Consider the following 19,757-nt stretch of genomic DNA (forward strand, 5'->3'; position numbering starts at 1 on the left):
TTGTCTCATGTGTAGCCATGATTTATCTTACTTTTACTAACATTCATTGTCTAGACTTCTGCCAGTTTGCAACAACTTTTACTCTTTACTTTCAGAAAATCTTAGCCTTTCATGCAGGAAATCTTCTCATTCTTGTTCCATATTTCTATCCCTAGCTGCCTACAGTGAACATCTGTGCTTTTTTCCCAAGCATTCATTGACCCATTTCTTTATTTAAAGAAAGAATCTTGAGTTTCCTTTGGGGAGCTATTCTTTCTCCACTTTAAGTTCCTACAGTATGGGTGGGGTTGATCTCTGCCGGCTCTCAGGGCAGGCCTTTGTTATCCTAAGTTTATCAGTGAATGGCATAATTTTAAGTACTGGGATTGGTTCAAGTGTGATCATTTGACACTGCTGGGCCACAAAGAGTCAGACCCAGAACTTCTTGTGAACTGTTAGAGATAGGGAGTGGCGGGGGGAGGGGGAGAGAGAGAGAGAGAGAGATTCTTTCTGCTTTTTCTAGATTGTAGAGGATGAAAGCTCTGATATAGTTTTTCTGCGGTCACAAAGGAGGCACCTGTCAAAGTCAACATATCTGGGAGAGCAGGTCTGAACAGACCTGAAAGAGACAGAGAAAACTGGGTTCTGGTGACATTGTTCAACCCCTGCATCAAACTATACCTGGAAACAATCCAACCCCCTGAACTTTTCAGTTTTGTAATCCATTAAATTCCTTTCTTATTAAATCATTTGGGATTGGATTTTTCTGTGATTTTCAGCCAGAAAAATTCTGAACAATACACTCTTCGTCTGGTCTTAAAACACTTCCAGCCAAAGGCTCTCTGTTTGCTTCACTCTCTGTTGTGTGCTGGCATTGGTGCTAACTGCAGTGCATGGTCCTTGACCTTGGTTTCCCCTTGGACTTTGAATTGACAGCTCTTGACTGGACTTGATTTTGGTATCTCCTCATGGGAATGCCTGATCTTGATCCCTCAATCCCATAGTTTACCTGCAATGCTGAATCCTTAGCCACCGACACCATCTCAAGCTAGAGTGTAGCTTTTGATTTCTAATGGGGCACTCCCAGGATTTTATTTCTGGAATAAATTTTAGTCAGGTTATTCGAACTTATTGAGAAATGTCCACAGGAATAGATTTTCCCCACTCACCATCTATGCTGATCTGTGTATCAGAATGAAGCAAAGAGCTCCAAGCAATTTTATCTTCTAACCATGGTATGTATATGGTTGTACCCATCCTGGACTTCTTTGGGCCTGGGACACTCAATCTCGCCCCATACATCAAGTTTTATTAACCTCAAAAGAGAACTCAAGGGAAAAAAGAGGAGGGCTTGGGTGTGTATTCCAATAGTATGCTTGCACTTCTTTTAGGAGTTATGCTGGAGCCTGCCTAGGAGTCACATTAATCGGTTTCATCTCAACTTCTAATATTAGCTGAAAATCTGTGTGTTCACATATGTTGATAAAACCCAATGACTTATCCCAAATCCAGCATCTCAGGGTGTCTGTTTCTGCTGCATAGACACTCATATTCTTGAAAGTGTCAGTAGCAGTGAAGGTGCCATCGAGGAAATAGCACTTCATCCTTCTGGATGATCCTGCAAGACAGAAAGAATCATGGATTATCCTTTTTTGCTTTATAAGTGAACGTGGCAGAGACTGAGAATCACAGAACCACAGAATGTGTTGCAGAGACTGAGGGGCCTAAAATTAGCTAAACTTGCTCTTTCAATATACAGATAAAGGGATCAAGGTCCAGAGATGTCAAGTGAGTTGCCCGAGGTCACATAGTCAGCTGGTGGCAAAGTCAAAATAAAGACCTAGGTAAATTTACTTGCAAAGCAGCACTCCTCGACCATATCCCCCTGGGGCTTAATAGTCATCAGTAAAATTGCTTTTCCTGAAAGTAGTGTGTCCTTAAAAGTCAGACATCCCTGACTTTTAGTAAAACAGGGATGTCTGATTTTTAAGGACATATTACTTTCAGGATAAGTTCGGATTTAGTCCTTCATGTAAGGAAGCATACCTATCAGCTCTTTTAAATTAGTACCCCAAACATTGACTTTAAACAACAACCATTCATGATGACTCACAAGCCCACGGGCTGGTTAGGCAGCTCCAGTCTGGGAGGGGTGATAGCACTTCCAGCAGTGCCCCTGCAATGTGTCTGCTGTCTGATGTGGACTGATTTGTCTAGAAAAGGCCCCGTTCAGGTGGGTTATCTCTGCCTTATGTGGTCTTTCATCCTCTGGCAGGGTAGCTTGAGCTTGTTCACATAGCAACTGGGCAAGTTTCCAAGAGAGGATTCAGGGCTTCTGGAAACGAAGACCTCGGACTAGTACATTTTCATTTACATCACATTTCGGTGATCCAAGCAAGTCACAAGGCCAGCCCAGATTTGAGGGGTGGAGAAATAGACTTCACTTCTACATGGAAGGAGGTGCAAAGGCACATTGTAAGAGGCATGGACACAGAGAGGGAATAAAATAATTATATATATATCTGCAAACAATCCGCTTCAGGTGATGTGATCCCTCTTATTTCCAAAAAGAGCCCAAACTATCGTAGTTTTGGCACAAATATAATAGAGGTTTAATGCATGTGTTTCAAATGAGTTTTGCCATCTCGCCCTTCATGAGAGTACATGTGAATGAGTTAATAATGTGTTTGTGTGTGTGTTGTACAGGTGTGTGTGTGTGTGTCTGTGTGTGCATGTGCATGTGAATTTGTGTACTCTTAAGTCTTGAGATGCTGGCTTCTTTCTGCAAGGACACTTTGTAAAGCCAAGGCATTTTAGGACCAAAAAGAGCAATCTGACCTAAAAGAGCAGATGATGCCAGGTCCCAGCAGACCCCTTCTTAAGTGGAAGATCATAAATTAGAGTATATTTCTTGGTAGCAATAGCACATTGGGCAATAGAGTTTTGTTTCTAACATCAGAAAACACATAAATTTGTCTGCACAGGAAAAGTATTTCCTGGAAAACTATCTCAAAAAGAGCACACTAGAGAAGAGACATTTGAAGCTCCAAATATAGCCATTTTCCAGAGTCTTGATGATAAGGAACAAAAACCCTTCAGCTCCCAATCCACAGGCTCTTACCTGAGGGGTCAAGGCCACCACCGCTGCCAAGATGCCAGTATGTTTTAACTTACCCTAGCTTTGTGGCCTCAGAGAGGACAATGTCCATACCCCTTACCTCATCCATACTAAGCTTATAGACTTTCTTACAACTAACATTTACTGAACAGTTGCTGAGTACCAGTCACTTGTCCAGATGAGCAAAACTAATGGTCATGGCCCCTGCCCTCGTATAGCCCACATTCTGGTGGGAAAAGGGGACAATAAACAAAGAGATAGTCGAATACATAAAAACACAAAAAAATGTGATAAATGTTATCAAAGACAGGGGAATCCAGTTTAGATTAGATGATTGGGAAAGTCCTCACTGAAGAGGTGATGTCTTAGCTGAGATCTGGAGAAGGGGTCTAGACAGGCAAGGGGAAGAGGAGGGAACCATTCTAAGCGGAGGAAAGAGCATGTGCCAAAGTCCTGGGGCAAGAACAAGTTTAATGCCTTGAGACTTGGAAGAAGCTCAATGGAACTCAACTCTAGTGAGTAGGAGAGTTCAAGATGAGAGTATAGAAATAGCAAGACCAAATTATGCATGGTCTTGTGGGCTATGTTATAGCATTTGGATTCTATTTTCAGAGTAATACTAAAACAGAGAAGTGTTTTCTCAGACTTTCTCAGGGAATCTAGATATTCTTCACATGCCGTTGTGAATTCCTGGGTAAGGAAGTGTTCCAGGAAACTAAGGTGGAAACACTTGCAGCTCCAACCCCTGATCCCCTGAAATGAACAGGTTTGTGAGCCAATGTCCTTGTCCTCAAGAAACAGCCCAGACACAGTCCAAAGCTATCTTGTCTCAGTGGATTGAGCTGTACAACCTTGAACTGCATGTGGGCCTCCCTCACCAGGCCAGGTGGGCTCTTCCTCCCTCCCAAGATTTGTCTTTTCTTCTTCTTGTACAGTAGGAGCCCAGCATGTGCTGCTCCTGCCTGGAGTCTCAGCCTCTGTCAGTCTTGTTCTCATCCTCACTTCTTTCTTCCTGGCTCCTGGATTGCACCTTCTCTTACTAAGGACATCAGGCCCTTCAGCCAGAACAAAACTGATAATTCACCCCTTTACTCTCCCAGAGGTCCTGCCATTTTCTCTGCATTAGTGTCCATTTATTCATTAAATGGTCAAGTGATCCTGCTCTTTGTGGAAAGCTTATCTTCTTTGCCATTGATGTGAGCCAATGCTGCCAACATTTCACTACCAATCACTCTGTTTATTCTTTCCTCACCTCTTTCCACCATCTGCTATGTTGAAAGACATCTCTCAAATATGTCACATCTAATAACAATAGTTTACTTTTATCAAGCACTTTTTACATGCAGAGCATTGTCTTAAGTGCTTTCCATGCAATGTCTTATTTAGTTCATATACTATACAAGGGTGGCAGACTGTATTTTTCAAAGATGCCCTCAACACTATCACCAGTTTCATATGCCCTTCTAGAAACTCTCCAGCTGCCCCCACTCCCATTAAGAGACATAATTTAATTATCTCCCCTGTGAACCTGGCTTCCCTATAACTTGCTCATAATCAATAGAGTACAGTGAGAGTAACTGGTTGATTTCTGAGCCTTGCTCATAAAAGGTGACACAGCTTCCCTTTGCTAAAAGAGACAATCTCTTGTGTAAGCTGCTTTGAGTGCCCAGGCATAGGAGTGAGCTGCTTGGGGTGTCCAGGCATGGCAATGAGCCACCTTGGGTGGCTAGGCATAGGAGTGGGCCACTTTGGATACCCAGGCACAGGAGCGAGCTTCCTTGAGTGTCCAGGCATAGGAGTGAGCTGCCTTGGGTGTCCAGGCATGGGAGTGAGCTGCCTTGAGTGTCCAGGCACAGGAATAAGCCACCTTGGATGTCCAGGCATGGGAATGAGCTGCCTTGGATGTCTAGGCTTGGGACTGAGCCACCTTGGGTATCCAGGCATGGGAATGAGCCACCTTGAGTGTCCAGGCATGAGAGCGAGCCTCCTTGGGTGTCCAGGCATGGGAGCAAGCCTCCTTACACGTCTAGGCATGGGACTGAGCCATCTTGGGTGTCCAGGCATGGGAGTGAGCCACCTTGGGTGTCCAGGCATGGGACTGAGCCACTTTAGGTGTCCAGGCATGGGAGTGAGCCACTTTGGGTGTCCAGGCATGAGAGTGAGCCTCCTTGGGTGTCCAGGCATGAGAGCAAGCCTCCTTACACGTCTAGGCATGGGACTGAGCCATCTTGGGTGTCCAGGCATGGGAGTGAGCTGCCTTGGGTATCTAGGCATGGGACTGAGCCACTTTAGGTGTCCAGGAATGGGAGTGAGCCTCCTTGGGTGTCCAGGCACAGGAGTGAGCCACCTTGGATGTTCTGCTCAATTGAGTCTTCAGAGGTAGCAGCCCCAAATGACTTTATACTGCAAACACATAAGAGTACCTATGCCAGATTTTCCCAGGGCCTAGCCTTTCCCAAATTCCTGATCCCCACAGTCCCTACCCCACATGGGTAGTTGTTTTAAACTGTTCACTTTTGGAGTAATTCATTACAAAGCAATAGTTATCAAAAAGATAGGTATTCTTATGGGTCTTATTTTATAGACAAGTCTTCTAAGACTCAAAGTAAATTCCTTCCCCAAAGTCACAGAGCTCTTAAGTGATGGAATTAGAATCTTCGGTCTTTCATACCGTATGGCCCGTGCTATTGCTGTCCACCTATTAAACGACAGTCTGTGCAACTTAGTTATGGATTTGGTATCAGTCCGTAGGTCATGAACCCCCATTCCTGGACAGAATTCAAGGTTGAAAGTTCCTGTTCTAGGCTCATTTTGGGGATTAGCCTCAGGAGCTACCTCCAAGGAGAATGCCCATATCATGGACGGTCTATGTGCCATGAACACTCTCTCCTGCAACTAGCAGGAGTATTTTCTTCTCAGAAGGCAGCATAAACTGAGAGATAAGAATGCAGCGATGGGGCTCTGCCATGTCTCTATGATCTCAGAGCAATCAGTTACTCCACTTCTCGGAGCCACAGGTTTCTCAGATGGAAAATTGATGATAATAATAGAACGTAATTCATAGGGTTGTTTGGGATATTAAATGAAATGATGTATATAAAGTGCTGATCACATTTCCTGGCATGCTCTTTCTTAATTAGTTACTGTTGTTAATACAGGCTAGAGTCAGATACACACTGAGCCCTGTGAAGAAAACATACTGTTTTCCCCACTCCTGCTACTCCCTAGAACCCCTTTAACAGGACTTAATTCACCCGGTTGTCCTCACAAAAGTCATGATTAAAGGTAGAACACCTTGTTGGGTGAGTAACAAAGCTCATGCTGAGTAAAAAGAGGCTGCCCTGAAGCATCGTCCGGCTCTCTGTTTCTTCACCTGAAGGCAGGATTGCCTCAGAACAATGATTTAGAATTTGAATGCCTGACTCCTCTGGCTTTCGGTGTCCTCATATGAAAAATAGAAATAGTATTGATTGCCTCATGGTGGCTGTGAACAGTCAACGAGATGATGAATGTCTGGCACAGGAACACAGTGCTTGGGGAAGACTAACAGTTCTTCTTCCTGGCTGCTCTTTTCTGGGCCATTTTCCAAAGGGTGCTAAGTATTACACCTCTCCCTCCTCCCTCCTCTCACTTGTCAGAAACCTCTGGGCTTGTAGAAAAGGATTTCAAGGTGTTGAATTCCTTCTATGGAAATTCAAGTACAGCTGAGGCACTGCCCTAATCCACCCTCGAGGAGATCAGATTTATGGAGCTCCCTGGTATCATGATCCCACAGGCTTTGGGAAGCCCATGAAGAAACAAAATGATGGTACAATGTGGATTGGAAACAGCTCTGGATTTGAGGGGCAGGAAACCTAAGTATCAGATTCATTGCTACTTCTCTTTTGCACTCTCTCCTTGGAAATGGCATTGAGCCTCAGTTTCTCTGTCTTTAAAACTGGAGACAATTGTTATATCTGCCTTACTTGCATTACAAGCTTATTGTGAAGTTTAAAGAGAACAACAGGATATGATAGAATCTCTGCAGATGTCCTTTAGTGCTCTTAGTCCTGGGCAGGAATCTAGTCCACTTACACAAAACTAAGACAGCATTAGCAGGAGTCCTCAGAGAGAAGCCAGGAGCAGAATCTGAGCTCCGCGCACTGGAAACCACTTCCATTCTCCTGAAAGGGAGTAAACTTACTTTATTTTTGTAATATTCTCCCATTTCTTGCTCCTGGGAATGGCATTATCCCAGCCAGCCCTGTAAAAGCAAGTCTAGACTCACCCTCTAGCTCACTGTCCACACCCAGTCATCAAATCTAATGGAGTAAAGACAGATAATTAGTAGAGTATGCGCAATGTACCCAGGATAGTTCTAAGTGCTTTATGTGGATCATCTCATTTCATTCACAGAATAACTACTATGAGGAGTTGCTTTTATGATCCTTCATTCACAGATGAAGAAAGCCAAGTGCAGAGAGGTTAAGTAACTTGTTAATGGTCACACAGCTAGTAAGGGGTCCAACCAGGCTTTGAACTCTGGAGGCTGATTTCAGAGCTTTTGCACATAACCACTATACTGATCCTCTCCCACTATGCTGTCTCCATCATCTCTTGCTGACATTCCTATGGCATCTCCTAGCTGGCATAAGTGCCCTGGTCTTAATCTTTTATAAACCATCGCCTACATAGCTACCAGAGAATTCCTAAAAGACAGCTTCTGATCAAGTCACTCTCTGCTTAAAGCTTTTCGAGGGATCCCCAGTTTCCACAGGATAAAGTCCAAGCTCCTCCAATCATCCCGTAAATCCATGTGTGGTCTAGCCCTTGTGAGACTCTCTCCAGCCTGCTTCCCACTGGACTCTGCATTTTATACTCAGGGACACTGGATTGTTCTATGCTTCTTTATTCTGCTACATTTTGGTGTACTAATATTTAATTCCTTATTCCTCCTGATAGCCTCTTCGTCAACTGAAATCCTACCCATCCAAGTCAACTACAAACCCTTCCCTGCCCCACCCAGGCCCTTCCCATAGGTTTCCTGAGCACCCTGGGCTTACTCCCATTACAGTGTCCATCACCTTAGAATGTAACAATTTGTCTGCAGGCCTACTGTGCCAGTAGACTGCAAGTTCCAGGAGGCAAGATCCTCTTTAGCCCCGACACCTTCCATAAGTCCAGTACTATAGGGCATTCATAAACACTGCCAAAAATACTTTTAGGTGTGGAAAATTACTCCTGTTTGCATGATGGCAAAATACCAGGTGACAAAGCTCTTGGACCCCAAGCTATCATCCTGGCTTCCTTATAAGAAGGAAGCTTCAGCAGTTCTTCCTGGTCCCTGTTCTACCAAAATTCAGAAATGCATGGGTTTCAGTATCCACACACCCTCTCCCCACATCTCCCTCCATCATCTCTCTCTTCTCACTGTTTCAGCTCCTGAGGGTCTTTTCCAGCCATGCTGGAGTAGACTGCTCACTGCTTCCATCACTAGTCCAGACCAGACAGGGTCTAGTCCTGGTCCACTTCTCAGACCACCTACTTTCTCACCTAGGTTTAGCTGAGACAAGGCACACATTTTTCAAGACAACATGGTGAAACTCCGTCTCTACTAAAAAGCACAAAAATTAGCCCGGTGTGGCGGTACGTGCTTCTAAACCCAGCTACTTGGGAGGCCGAGGCAGGAGAATCAGCTGTATCCAGGAGGCAGAGGTTGCAGTGAGCCGAGATTGCGGCATTGCACTCTAGCCTGGGCCACAGGAGTGAAACTCCCTACATAGCTACATATTTCTCAAAGAAAAAAAAATTCAAGAGGCACATTTATTGAGTAACCAGGGGAAGCACAGAAGAAAGAAGTGGTTATTAATGTGGGGTGTTATGGGTCCCAGGCTCCTGCTTCTGTCTGCCTTCCCCACTAAACTGTAAGCCTCTCAAGGGCATCTTGGATGCAGCACAGTGCCCAGGTTGGATATGTTTGTGAAATGAATGAATGAATGAGTGAGTGACTTGTTGGCAGTTTATTTGGCTTCATTCTTTCATCAGGACACTGCTAAAAACACCCAGTAGGGTCACCTGTGTAAGGACTACCTGGAAACCTACTTTGCACAACATTCCTGGTGGAAGGCATGAAAAAGTATTGTTCCTTCAGGACTTCCCAGGGCACAGGATGCCTTAGGGCTGAACTCCAGTCATGGGGAGGAGAAGCTGGAGAAGGAGCAACGTTTCCCTGTGGCTTGAGACTGGAATTCCAATTCTCCACTTGAAAGGGAGAACACCATCTAACTTATCTCTGCTCCAGGGTAGACCTGAGAGAGGCTGCCAGGGAATCTGCCAGGTGTTTTATTTTTCCGCATTGGTGTGTAAATGACAAGTAGCTGTCTTTCCGGCCAGAGGGAGGTTTCTACTTAATTCAGGCTCTGGAGAGATGTCTCCTCGACCCGCACCTCCAGCGGAGAGGTTTATCTAATTGCACATGCAGGCCCACCTCCCTGTTCTGCTTCAGGAGGCTTTGCTGTTTATTGTACGCCCTGCCATGCATGAGCTGTCACCTCTTCTGTGAAGCCTTCCCAGCCACGTGGCTCACAATCCCCATCAGGGCCCCCTCTCTCCCAGACTGCATCATCCATATATAACCCAACCTGGCAGCAGTCTACTCATTTGCTTTTGCTACGTAACCACCATGCCACAACTTGTAGGCTTAAAACAATAAGCATTCACGAGTGGGTGGTTCTGCTGGTCTAGGCTGGGTTCCCTCCGGCAGCTTCAGTCACCATCAGTCAGCTAGGTTCTGCCAGCCTGCTGAACCACACATCTCTTGTCCTCCAGGAGGTTAACCTGGAGCATGGCTGTGCAGGATTTCAAGGTGAGTACAGAAGCTGAGGGGTCTCTTGAGGGCTAAACTCTGAATGAGGACAACATCCCATCTACCCATTCTATTGTTTAAAGCAAGTAGCAGACACCAGCATTGATTTCAGTGTCTGAAGAACAGCTTTCACTCTCCAACAAAGGAACTTTGAACTCATGTTGCATAGAGGCATGCATGTAGGAAGAGAAAGAACTTGCAGCCATTTGACCATCCACAAGTGGTCTGTTATACCAATTCATTATTTAAACCTGGACCTGATAAGGATTAGGTCTGAGGCTAAAATCCAGGAATATGATTCCAAGTAACTGTCACAAGAAAGTGTAGCATTTAGCTTATAGCTTGGGCTTTGGAGTCTTCAGACCTAGGTCTAAATTCTCTCTCTGCTGCTTATTCATTGTATGACCTTGGATAAGTCACTTCCTTCTTTTGATCTTCCATTTTCTCTTCTGCAAAATAGGAATATTAATAATATCAGCTTTGTAGGATTTCTGTAAGGACCAAATGGCATGTGAGCATAAAGCTGTTAGCACAGAGCTTGGCACAAGGTAAATGCTTGAAGTGGCTTTTATTACCATGATTGTTCTTAAAAACAATGGATGTTTTCTTATCTGCCATAAACTAAAACAATGGACTCCCTTCTCCCATATTCTTTTACTGTGAGTTCCTCAAGGGCACAGTCTATATGTACAAACATATTCACTGCAGCTTTGTTTATTACAGAAAAAAATTGAAAGAAGCATAAATATCCAACAGTAGGGGGTTGGTTAAATGAATTTTACTATATCAACCCAAAGGATTGCAATGTAGTCATCAAGAATGATGTAGGGCTCTGTGTGCTGACATTGAAAGCCGAACATGATGTATTGTCAAGTGGAAAGGAAGGTTAGAAAATAGTACATATAGTACAAAGCCATCTGTGTAAAACATATTTACCTGTAGATGTGCACATAGAGGTCTTGGTGGAAATATGTAAAAAAATGTAAAGATGGGAAGCTGTCTATCTCATGTTGTAAGATTACAGGATCCCCCCCTTTATCTTAGCTTTTCTAACTTCTCTTCACTGAAATGTATTAGTTAAGTAAATTTTTTTAAAAGTTGCCATGGGAGAGCCACTTTGGGGCACCACAAAGGCAGACTTGAGAACCACTGCTTTGTGCCAGGCCTTGAAGTTGGCACTAGGAGTTTTTGATCCTGTTAATGCCAGGCTCTGTGCTGGGTGCCTCCTCCCCAAGGATCTGGGTGTGTTTTCAAAGAACTACAACAGGTCACTCCTGACCCTCACTGTGGAATTGCTTTTCCCTGAGGGCACCACCAGCAGCTTCTTCCCTTCTCTGCTCTTGGAAACATTCCAGTAGTTCCCAGGAGGCCAGTGTTGGAGGGAGAGGTAGGGGATCTGTTCTCAGGGGCTGCTCCATCCCCTTTACAAGCAGCTTGGGAGATGGAGAGACCAGGCTTGCAGCTCAGGCCAGGGCAGTGGACGGGGGCTAGAAGACCAAGAACATTTGGGGTGTAGGATCAGAGACTCTACTTCTCTCATTGGTGCGATCAGAAAGAAAGGTACAAGTCAGTGGCGGCACCAAAGGTACAGCGACCCTACTTAGAGGAGCTGAGCTACTTAAAAATCAAGACTGTCCACTAGTCATGATGCAGACACTCATCGTCTCACCCAGGAGACCCCTTAGGTCCTCAGAGAAATAGATATCCTGCCCCGGGCTGCATGTGTTTCCCCAACTCACCTAAATCCCCAGCTGACTTCGCTCCGGGCACTGTGCCCTTTCATGGGCCCTGAAGCAGTTCTGTTAGGTCCTTCCCTTACTGAGGGACCTAGTTTCTCCTGTAGGAGCCTCCTGGGTCAGTGTATCTGCAAGAGTTTGCCAAAAGCAAAATGAGCAACTCCAGCCACTTAAACAAGAGAAGATTCGATGCTTCTTACCAAAAGGGCACTTGCCACGTCAGGAACTAGCACACCCAGGAAGAGTGGGTTACCTTGATGATGTAGCTGTGGCTGGATTCTAGCAACCGGGCAAGTTTGAGAGTGATTGTTGATACCGCACAGTGACTGGGGGATTTTGGGGCATTGGAACCGGAAAATTAAGATAACTGAAGAAAACAGGATTTCGGGAACAACACACTGATTTTTAAAATATTTGGCTGAGGCATTTCCCGGTAACACTTTGAATAGATCAGTGAGGCCATTTCCCCAGTGAACCACAGGGAAACATGATGGATATGGCTTCCGCCCTTGCCATGCCAAAATACAAACGTCTGTGGGCATGTGTGAATGTGATGTTGAGTCACAATATTGTTAATTATGAGGAAGTTTAGAAATTGAGGCAACCTGTCTCCCACCCCCATTTGCCGACAAATCAAGTCAGGCTGGCTGTGAATTACCAGCCATCATTCTTCCCTTTTCCAACTCCCATAATTGGGTTAGAATACCTCTGTTAGACAATCATGCCTCCAGAATTTGAGCTAAGTTAGAGACTTTTACAAATTAGGCTATAAATGGGAATATGTTTCCCCATCTGGTATCCAAATTTAGAAAATCTACCATTTTGCTTGAGGCACTGAGATAAACAGCAAAGCCCAGGGTTCTGTGGTATTTGTGTGTGCTTGAGAAGCAGCACGTATGCATAGTAGCGGTGGAGTCCCTGGGCTTTATAGGAATTGCTGAGATGCCACTTCTGACTCTACTACTTATTACACTGTGGCCTGGGACAAGTGTCTTACTCTCTCTGTGTCTCAGTGTTCCATCAGCAAAATGGGGATAATGAGAGCACAGCTTCATAAGGTTACCATGGAGTCCTTGTAAAGGCTTAGAATGCCTTAACAAGGCACAGTTCCCAGAGCAAAGTCAGCTGGGGATTTAGGTGAGTTGGGGAAACACATGTGGCCTGGGGCAGGATATCTATTTCTCTGAGGACCTGAGGGGTCTCCTGGGTGAGATGATGAGTGTCTGCATCATGACTAGTGGATATTCTTGATTTTTCAGTAGCTCAGCTCCTCCAAATAGGGTCTCTGTACCTCTGATGCTGCCATTGACTTGTACCTTCCTTTCTGGCTGCACCAATAAGGGTAACACAGTCCCTGGTCCTATACCCTGAATGTTCTCAGCCTCCTAGCCCCCATCCATTGCCCTGACCTGAGCTGCAAGCCTGGACACCTGGGTCTAGTTCTTGTCCCTCTATCTCCCCAGCTGCTCAGAAAGGAGATGGAACATCCCCTGAGTTCCATACAGAGGAACTGAGTAAACCTTAACAGCTACAATTCCTTGGATTGAACTGCATACAATTCCAAGTGCACAAAGGCATCCTTGTTCAGGAAATCTTCTGGAGTGGCACACGGTGAGTATGGCATTGGTGAGCTCTCTTTTCTGAGAAAGTGGCCTTTACTGTCACAATTGTCTTGCTTAACCAAGCTGGAGTTACACCCAACTCCCTGCTTGGCTTCATCCCTGCATCCTTCCAGCCTGATGTAGCTGGAGAAAAAAAATCCCAAGAGTTTTCCTCTTCAGAGTATGACCACCGAGGTCAAACAGACCCTTAACACAACCTCATAATTAGGCTCCAGACCCTGGCTCCTGCTGTCTCTCCATCTCCTGAATAACTTTTTCACACCTCCTTCTTCCTTCTCCTTGCTCTTAGCACTAGCCTTCCTTCCTAGTTCCCTGAGAATATGGACAGTCTCAGAGGATAATTTTCATAGGTCTTCTGAGCCTCAATATCTGCATCTTTGCCCATAAGTGCTGCCTTTCTCCCGTTGAGCTGTGCATGCTCCAGTTCTAGGCCACTCTCAACCTGTGCAGATTACATCCCTTTTGGTCTCAGAAGGGTATACATCGATCCTGAAACTATCTCCTCTGTTTCCCTCATATCAATTCTCATTTTCTGGGGAATCATTCCCATAATCGTGCAAACATTGTTAAAACAACACGCAGTCTTTGACACCTCTCCCACCCCAGATCCTGCCCCGTCTCTCCACCCCTCCTTACAATATTTTTTTGGAAGCATTGCCCATACATGTGCTGTCCACTTCCTCTCCTCCCATTGCCTTGAACCTGTTCAACTCTCTTTTATTCCTACAGCTCTGAAATGTCACTAGCAATGTCCTGTTGCCTAATCCAAGGTCAGTCCTTAGTGCTTACCCTCCTCAGCCTCTCAGCAGCAGCTGACACAGCCAATTGCCCCCTCCTGCCGGAAACACTTTCTTCTCTTAGTTTCTTATTCACCTCTTGACTTATTGGGCAATTTCAACCTCCCTCTTGTTTCTCTTGCCTTTCAATGTTGATGTGCAGTTTCACTCAGTCTCAAACTTCTTCTCTTCTCTATCTGAACTTGATTGTCCTATCTGTTCTAATGACTTTAAACTCTGTGTTTAGACAGAGGACACCCAAATGTATAACTTTAACCCAGATATCTCCCCTGAATAGCCACATATCTGGTTACTTACTGAACATCTCCACTTTAGTAACTAATGCACATCTCTAACCTAAATATCCAAAATTGAACTTCTCAAAGCTATCACCACCCTAGCTCCACTTGGAGTCTTTCCTATCTCAGAAAATGGCAATGTTATTCTTCCAGTTGTTCAGGCCTCAAATCTTGGAATTATCTCAAGTCCTGTCTTTCTTCCCCCATATCCCATCTGTCAGCAAATCCAGTTGGCTCTTCTTTCAAAATCGAACCAGAATAAGGTTTCTTCTCACAACCACTCATATCACCATCCTGGCCAAAGATATGATCACCTCTCACCTGGATTACTTCAGTCTCCTTCCAATTGGTTCTCCTGCACTCGAACATCTGTTCTCAGTGTAGCACCTAGGTGAGATTTTGATCCTTTAAAAATACACATCATGTCATGTCACTCCTCAGCTGCAAACCCTTCCTGAGCTTTCCTTTTCACCTTAAGAAAAAGCCAAAGGCCTTGCAGTGGCCTGCGAGGGCCAGAGGCCCCCACTGCCTCTTAGACCTCAGCTCCTGTGGCTCTTTCTAGCACTGCCTCTGCTCAGTAACAGGAGTTTCATATTTACCCATGCTGCAACTGTCTTTGAATTTTAGCTCAGATTCACACTGGCTTCCTTCTTCTTTCAGCGCATCAAGCAAGCACTGACCTCAGGCCCTGTGTACAGGTATCTCTCTATGGAAATCTCTCCTCCAGAGATCTGCATGGTTCACCTCATTCAAACCTTTCTCAAGGGTCATCTCCTCAGAGAGAGCTCCAATCCCTTCCCCTGTGTCGCTCCCAAACTTCCTTCCTTTGCTTTCTTTTTCTTCGTATTCCTTTTTCAATAGTAAAGCTCCTCAACTATTGTTCACTGCTATCGGTCCCAAGCTTAGCATACTTAGTAGCTCCCAAAAAACCTTTGCTTAATGAATGGATACCTAAACCTCCTCTCCCCAACTCCTTGTCATGGGAATGTGGAAGGGACAGCATTGGGATGAGATGACAGCATGATGGGTCAGTGGGAAGGACCCGGGAGGTAGATGCAATTTCATAACTTGTAAATTATTTAAAAGCCCTCTCTCACTGAGTAGAATTGGGCCTGGGGCATGAAGACAATAGAGTCTTCTAAGGTTCTGCAATTCTGACATCTCTATCTTAATTTACATAATTCCAAAGGCTACCACTGCTAAGGTACAAGGAAAATCATGAATGCTGTATGTACCATGCATTTGCCACAGATTGCCATGGGTGTGTTATGTCTTCCTTAAAAGCCACTGGTGGTCAAGGAGGAGTCTTTGCTGTTTTTTGTATCCTTTGGAATCTCATGGTTGTAACATGAGTTGCATACTTGGTAAAGGCTTATTGATACATTAATTGCACAAAATTTAAGGGGAGCCCTGAAGGTTGGGAGGTGTTCTGCAATGAGGTTTACCATCTGACTCTGTAACTGGAGATTTAACTAATTGATTGCTGTTTGCAGTTATGGTGAGCTTGCCTACCTGTATTTTCTTCCCAGTAGAGTTACTAGACAGTGCAGGCAATAATCCCTAAATTCCAGTGGCTTAAAAAAATACAAGTTCATTTCTCACCCATGAAAAGCCCAGTCAGGCGTCTGGAGGGTGCTCTACCAGGAAGGAATTCTGGGACCCAGGTTTAACTACCTTATGGTTCCACTACCCCTAAGGGTCTGGGAGTCCTCGGTTAGAACCCCTGCTAGCAGATGTGGAAAGACAGGAGGTATCCTGAGTGGGAGAATTGTGTGGCAGACATGCCCACTCTCATTCTCTTGGGCAGAATTCAGTCACACGGTCACCCCTAGCTACAAGGAAGGTTGAGAAACATTATCTAGCCAGCCATCTTCCTGGAAGCAAAAAGAAATGATTTTAATGGATAGCAATTTAGTCCCTGCCATTACAGAAAAACTGAAGGTCAATATTAGCCTACCCCAGACCACAGAATGACAAATCCTATTTCTTAGGTAGCCTTGTGTAAGTTAAAATCGCTACAGCTCAGTTTTCTATCACCAAAAATCCTCTTCCTCAGTCCCCTTTTCTCCTGATCCTGTTGACTTTCCATGAAGGTGAAACATTTAAGATTTATTTATCCATGACTTAGCTACTTTTTCTAGCTTCTACTGACTAGTCTATCTCACAATTCATGCTGAGATCCAAGATCTACCACACTAGAAGCTTAGCAAAGGTTTCCATCTTTTTACACTGTTTTTACTAGTCATTGAGAATGTTCCAGGAATAGGCAACAGCACATGCAAAGCCTTCAAGGCAGGAAGACTCTCGGGGGGCTGGGAACCATCTATGGTCTAGAGGCTTGACATGAGTTACCTGCTATCAGGCATCTCCAATCCCCCACTGCCGATTGCATGAGTTTAGACAAGTTATGTAATATCCAGGGCTGTATTCATTTCTGTTTACTAGGGATAATAGAGGCATTGATCTTATAAGTTTATTGGGAAGATTGAATGAGATGACATATCTGGAATACTCAAAACTCTGACGTGTTAGCTGTTATTATTGTTACTATATCACCATAATTATGATAAAATGATCAGCCAACCTTTGCCTGAGTTCTTGTTTCAGAAAGCTTTTCTCTCTAGACACCCTCTGCCTTTCTTCTAATCCAGCACCTACGTGGCACAACCGCAGCCTCCCAGGGCAGATCGTGTGCTTGTTGTAGCTGCTACCGCTCCATTGAAACCCAAGCTCGAGCCCTGCGGCCCTGCTTCTCAGATGGCATTGCCCTGAGCTCATGAACTTTGATCAGCATTAGATCCATCTGTCCACTCTTGCCCTGCTTTTCCATAATTGCATTTGTTTTGTACCACATAGGTCAGCATTACATTCATTGGATTGGTCATTCTGGAAATCGCTACTCTGCCAGGAGTTTCATATTTACCCATCCTGCAACTCTCTTTGAATTTTAGCTCAGATCCACAGCTGGAAGACTCTCTGATGCCTGTCAGAATGAAACCCTTGTGAATGAGGAGACAGCTTAGCCTGGCTTTCTGATGCTCCCGGCTTCCTGTCAGACCCCTTCCCTCAAGCAGAGAGGGAGCCCTCCCTGTTCCTCAGGGATTTGCTCCAGACACCCACAGGTCAATGGGAGGTCCAGAAATCTGCCAGGTGAGGCCTTCTGAAAACAAGTAATCCCTGTATAACCAAGGAAATCTCTGGTCCCTCATGTCATGGCCTCTCATTCCAAGCAACAGGCAGTGACAGGACAAAGCGACGCTGACAGCTTGGTGGAGCTCATTGTAGCGGAGATGTGAGCTGACTGGAGCTGGCTTGCTGCTGATGTGCCCTGCGTGTTTACCTACACACCACAAAGGAAGCAGGTTTAACTCTTCATGGAGCCTCTCTCCAACTTAGCTCTGATTGTTCATTTATTCATTCGTTTGTTTAATCAGTTGCTCAAGAATTTAAAAATACTTATTATGTGGCAGGCACTAAGATTAGTACTGGAAACACTGGTATAAATAAGACTCCTTCTGTCTTTGAGAAACTCATGTTCTAAATACACAACAGATCACAAAACAGGGTACAAAATGCCGCAGTGGAAGCGAGCATTAGCCAGGCTCAGTGGTTCATACCTGTAATCCCAGCACTTCGGGAGGCCGAGATGGGTGGATCACTTGAACCCAGGAGTTTCAGACCAGCCTGGGCAACCCCATCTATACAAAAAATGCAAAAACTAGCTGGGCATGGCAGTGTGCACCGGTAGTCAGTCCAGCTACTTGGGAGGCTGAGGTGAGAGGAGCTCAGGTCCAGCTACTTGAGCTCAGGAGGCAGAAGCTGCAATAAGTGAGATCGCACCACTGCACTCCAGCCATGGCAACAGAGTAAGACCTTGCCTAAAAAAAAAAAAAGATGGACATTAAGTATTCTGAGAACACAGAATAAGAAGGGGGCAATTTTGCCTGATAGGGGATAATAGGTCAGGGAAGGCTTCCCTGAAAAAGGGACATAATAATCTTGAAGAAATGGTCATAAAATCATGTGTTGAATAAAGCAGTTTTGGTTTCAAGTAACAGAAACTAACTGGTTGGTTAAAAACAGAAGGAGTTATTGGGAGGATCCTGGTTGTTTCAGAGAATCCAAGAAAGAGATGAGCAAGTACATCTCAAGAGCTGCAAGAAGTCAAAAGCTCTGTAGAGCTTATGTTGAGTTTCTATCTTCACTAACTCCTAGTCTCTGGGTCTTTTTCGGGTCCAAAATTCCAGATTCTTACAAGAACTTGATTGGCTCAGCTTGATTCAGAGGTCTATTCTTGGCTTGTTTATCTGGACCTGAAGACACAATTCAGATAGTTTAGACTCAACCACTGAATCCAGGGCCTGTGGAGAAGAGGGCTTGAAAGAAGAGAGGTCACCATGGGCTTAGTGCTTACCCCAAGAGATGGCTTTTGCAAGGAGACAGGGCATTCTGGTTGGAGAAAGCAGTGAGGGCAGATGCATTGAGACATGAAGGCTAAAAGGTCCATGGTGTGATGGTGGCAATACAGCAAATTTGGGATTACTTCTATTGTGCAATCTCAGTAGCATTGCATGTAAATTGGATATCCATTAATCATGTCATATTTTGTATACATGAAGGGAACCTGATATTTACAGTCATTTTAGTTAAGCTTTCTTGACTAACTTAAGCCAAAAGGGCATTTATTGGAAACTTAAGACAGAGATGAGCAAAAAATTGAAAAGGAGGTGAGAAAAATCATGTTTTTTTTCTTTCTTTCCCTCCCTCCCTCCCTCCCTCCCTCCCTCCCTCCCTCCCTCCCTCCCTCCCTCCCTTCCTTCCTTCCTTTTCTTTTTTCTTCTTTCTTTCTTCCTTTTTTTGATGGAGTCTCACTCTGTCACCCAGGCTGGAGTGCAGTGGCATGATCTCGGCTCACTGCAACCTCCACCTCCCAGGTTCAAGTTATTCTCCTGCCTCAGCCTCCCAAGAAGCTGGGATTACATGCATGTGTCACCAAGCCCAGCTAATTTTTGTATTTTTAGTAGAGACAGAGCATCACCATAATGGCCAGACTGGTCTCGAACTCCTGATCTTGTGATCCACTTTGGCCTCCCAAAGTGCTGGGATTACAGAAAAATTATGTTTCTAATTCTCAGGATGTGGACACTTCCTGCAAATTGTGGTGGCAGATGCCTCTCTGCCTTACTCTGGTCACCACTGATGGAATGAATAGAGTTGAGCTGCATCCAGCAGGATGCCTCCAGAGACATGCAAGCCAGATATGAGGTGGGGGCAGGATTCACTGGTTCCCAGAAACCTTGTCCCACAATGAAACAATGAGAGTGCCAGTAAGTGGGAGGATTCCAACTTCAGGTGAACAATTTGCCTCTTCCTAGGTTGGGCA

General features: G+C 44.9%; 2 long non-coding RNA genes across 2 annotated transcripts; one reads left to right on the top strand and one right to left on the bottom strand.

Moving 5' to 3' along the window:
* Window positions 1-8,943: 8,943 nt before the first annotated feature.
* Window positions 8,944-18,502, bottom strand: LOC118155400 (uncharacterized). Its single transcript, XR_004745879.3, has 4 exons — window positions 17,992-18,502; window positions 14,696-14,761; window positions 11,681-11,805; window positions 8,944-10,390 (listed from the first exon to the last, which is right to left on the bottom strand). It is a non-coding gene; the product is annotated as an uncharacterized LOC118155400 (long non-coding RNA).
* On the top strand, window positions 12,790-18,502 carry LOC118155398 (uncharacterized). Its single transcript, XR_008482675.2, has 3 exons — window positions 12,790-13,288; window positions 17,326-17,524; window positions 17,611-18,502. It is a non-coding gene; the product is annotated as an uncharacterized LOC118155398 (long non-coding RNA).
* Window positions 18,503-19,757: the final 1,255 nt, after the last annotated feature.

Source organism: Callithrix jacchus, chromosome 7 (genome assembly GCF_049354715.1).
Source record: "Callithrix jacchus isolate 240 chromosome 7, calJac240_pri, whole genome shotgun sequence".
Lineage (NCBI taxonomy): Eukaryota > Metazoa > Chordata > Mammalia > Primates > Cebidae > Callithrix > Callithrix jacchus.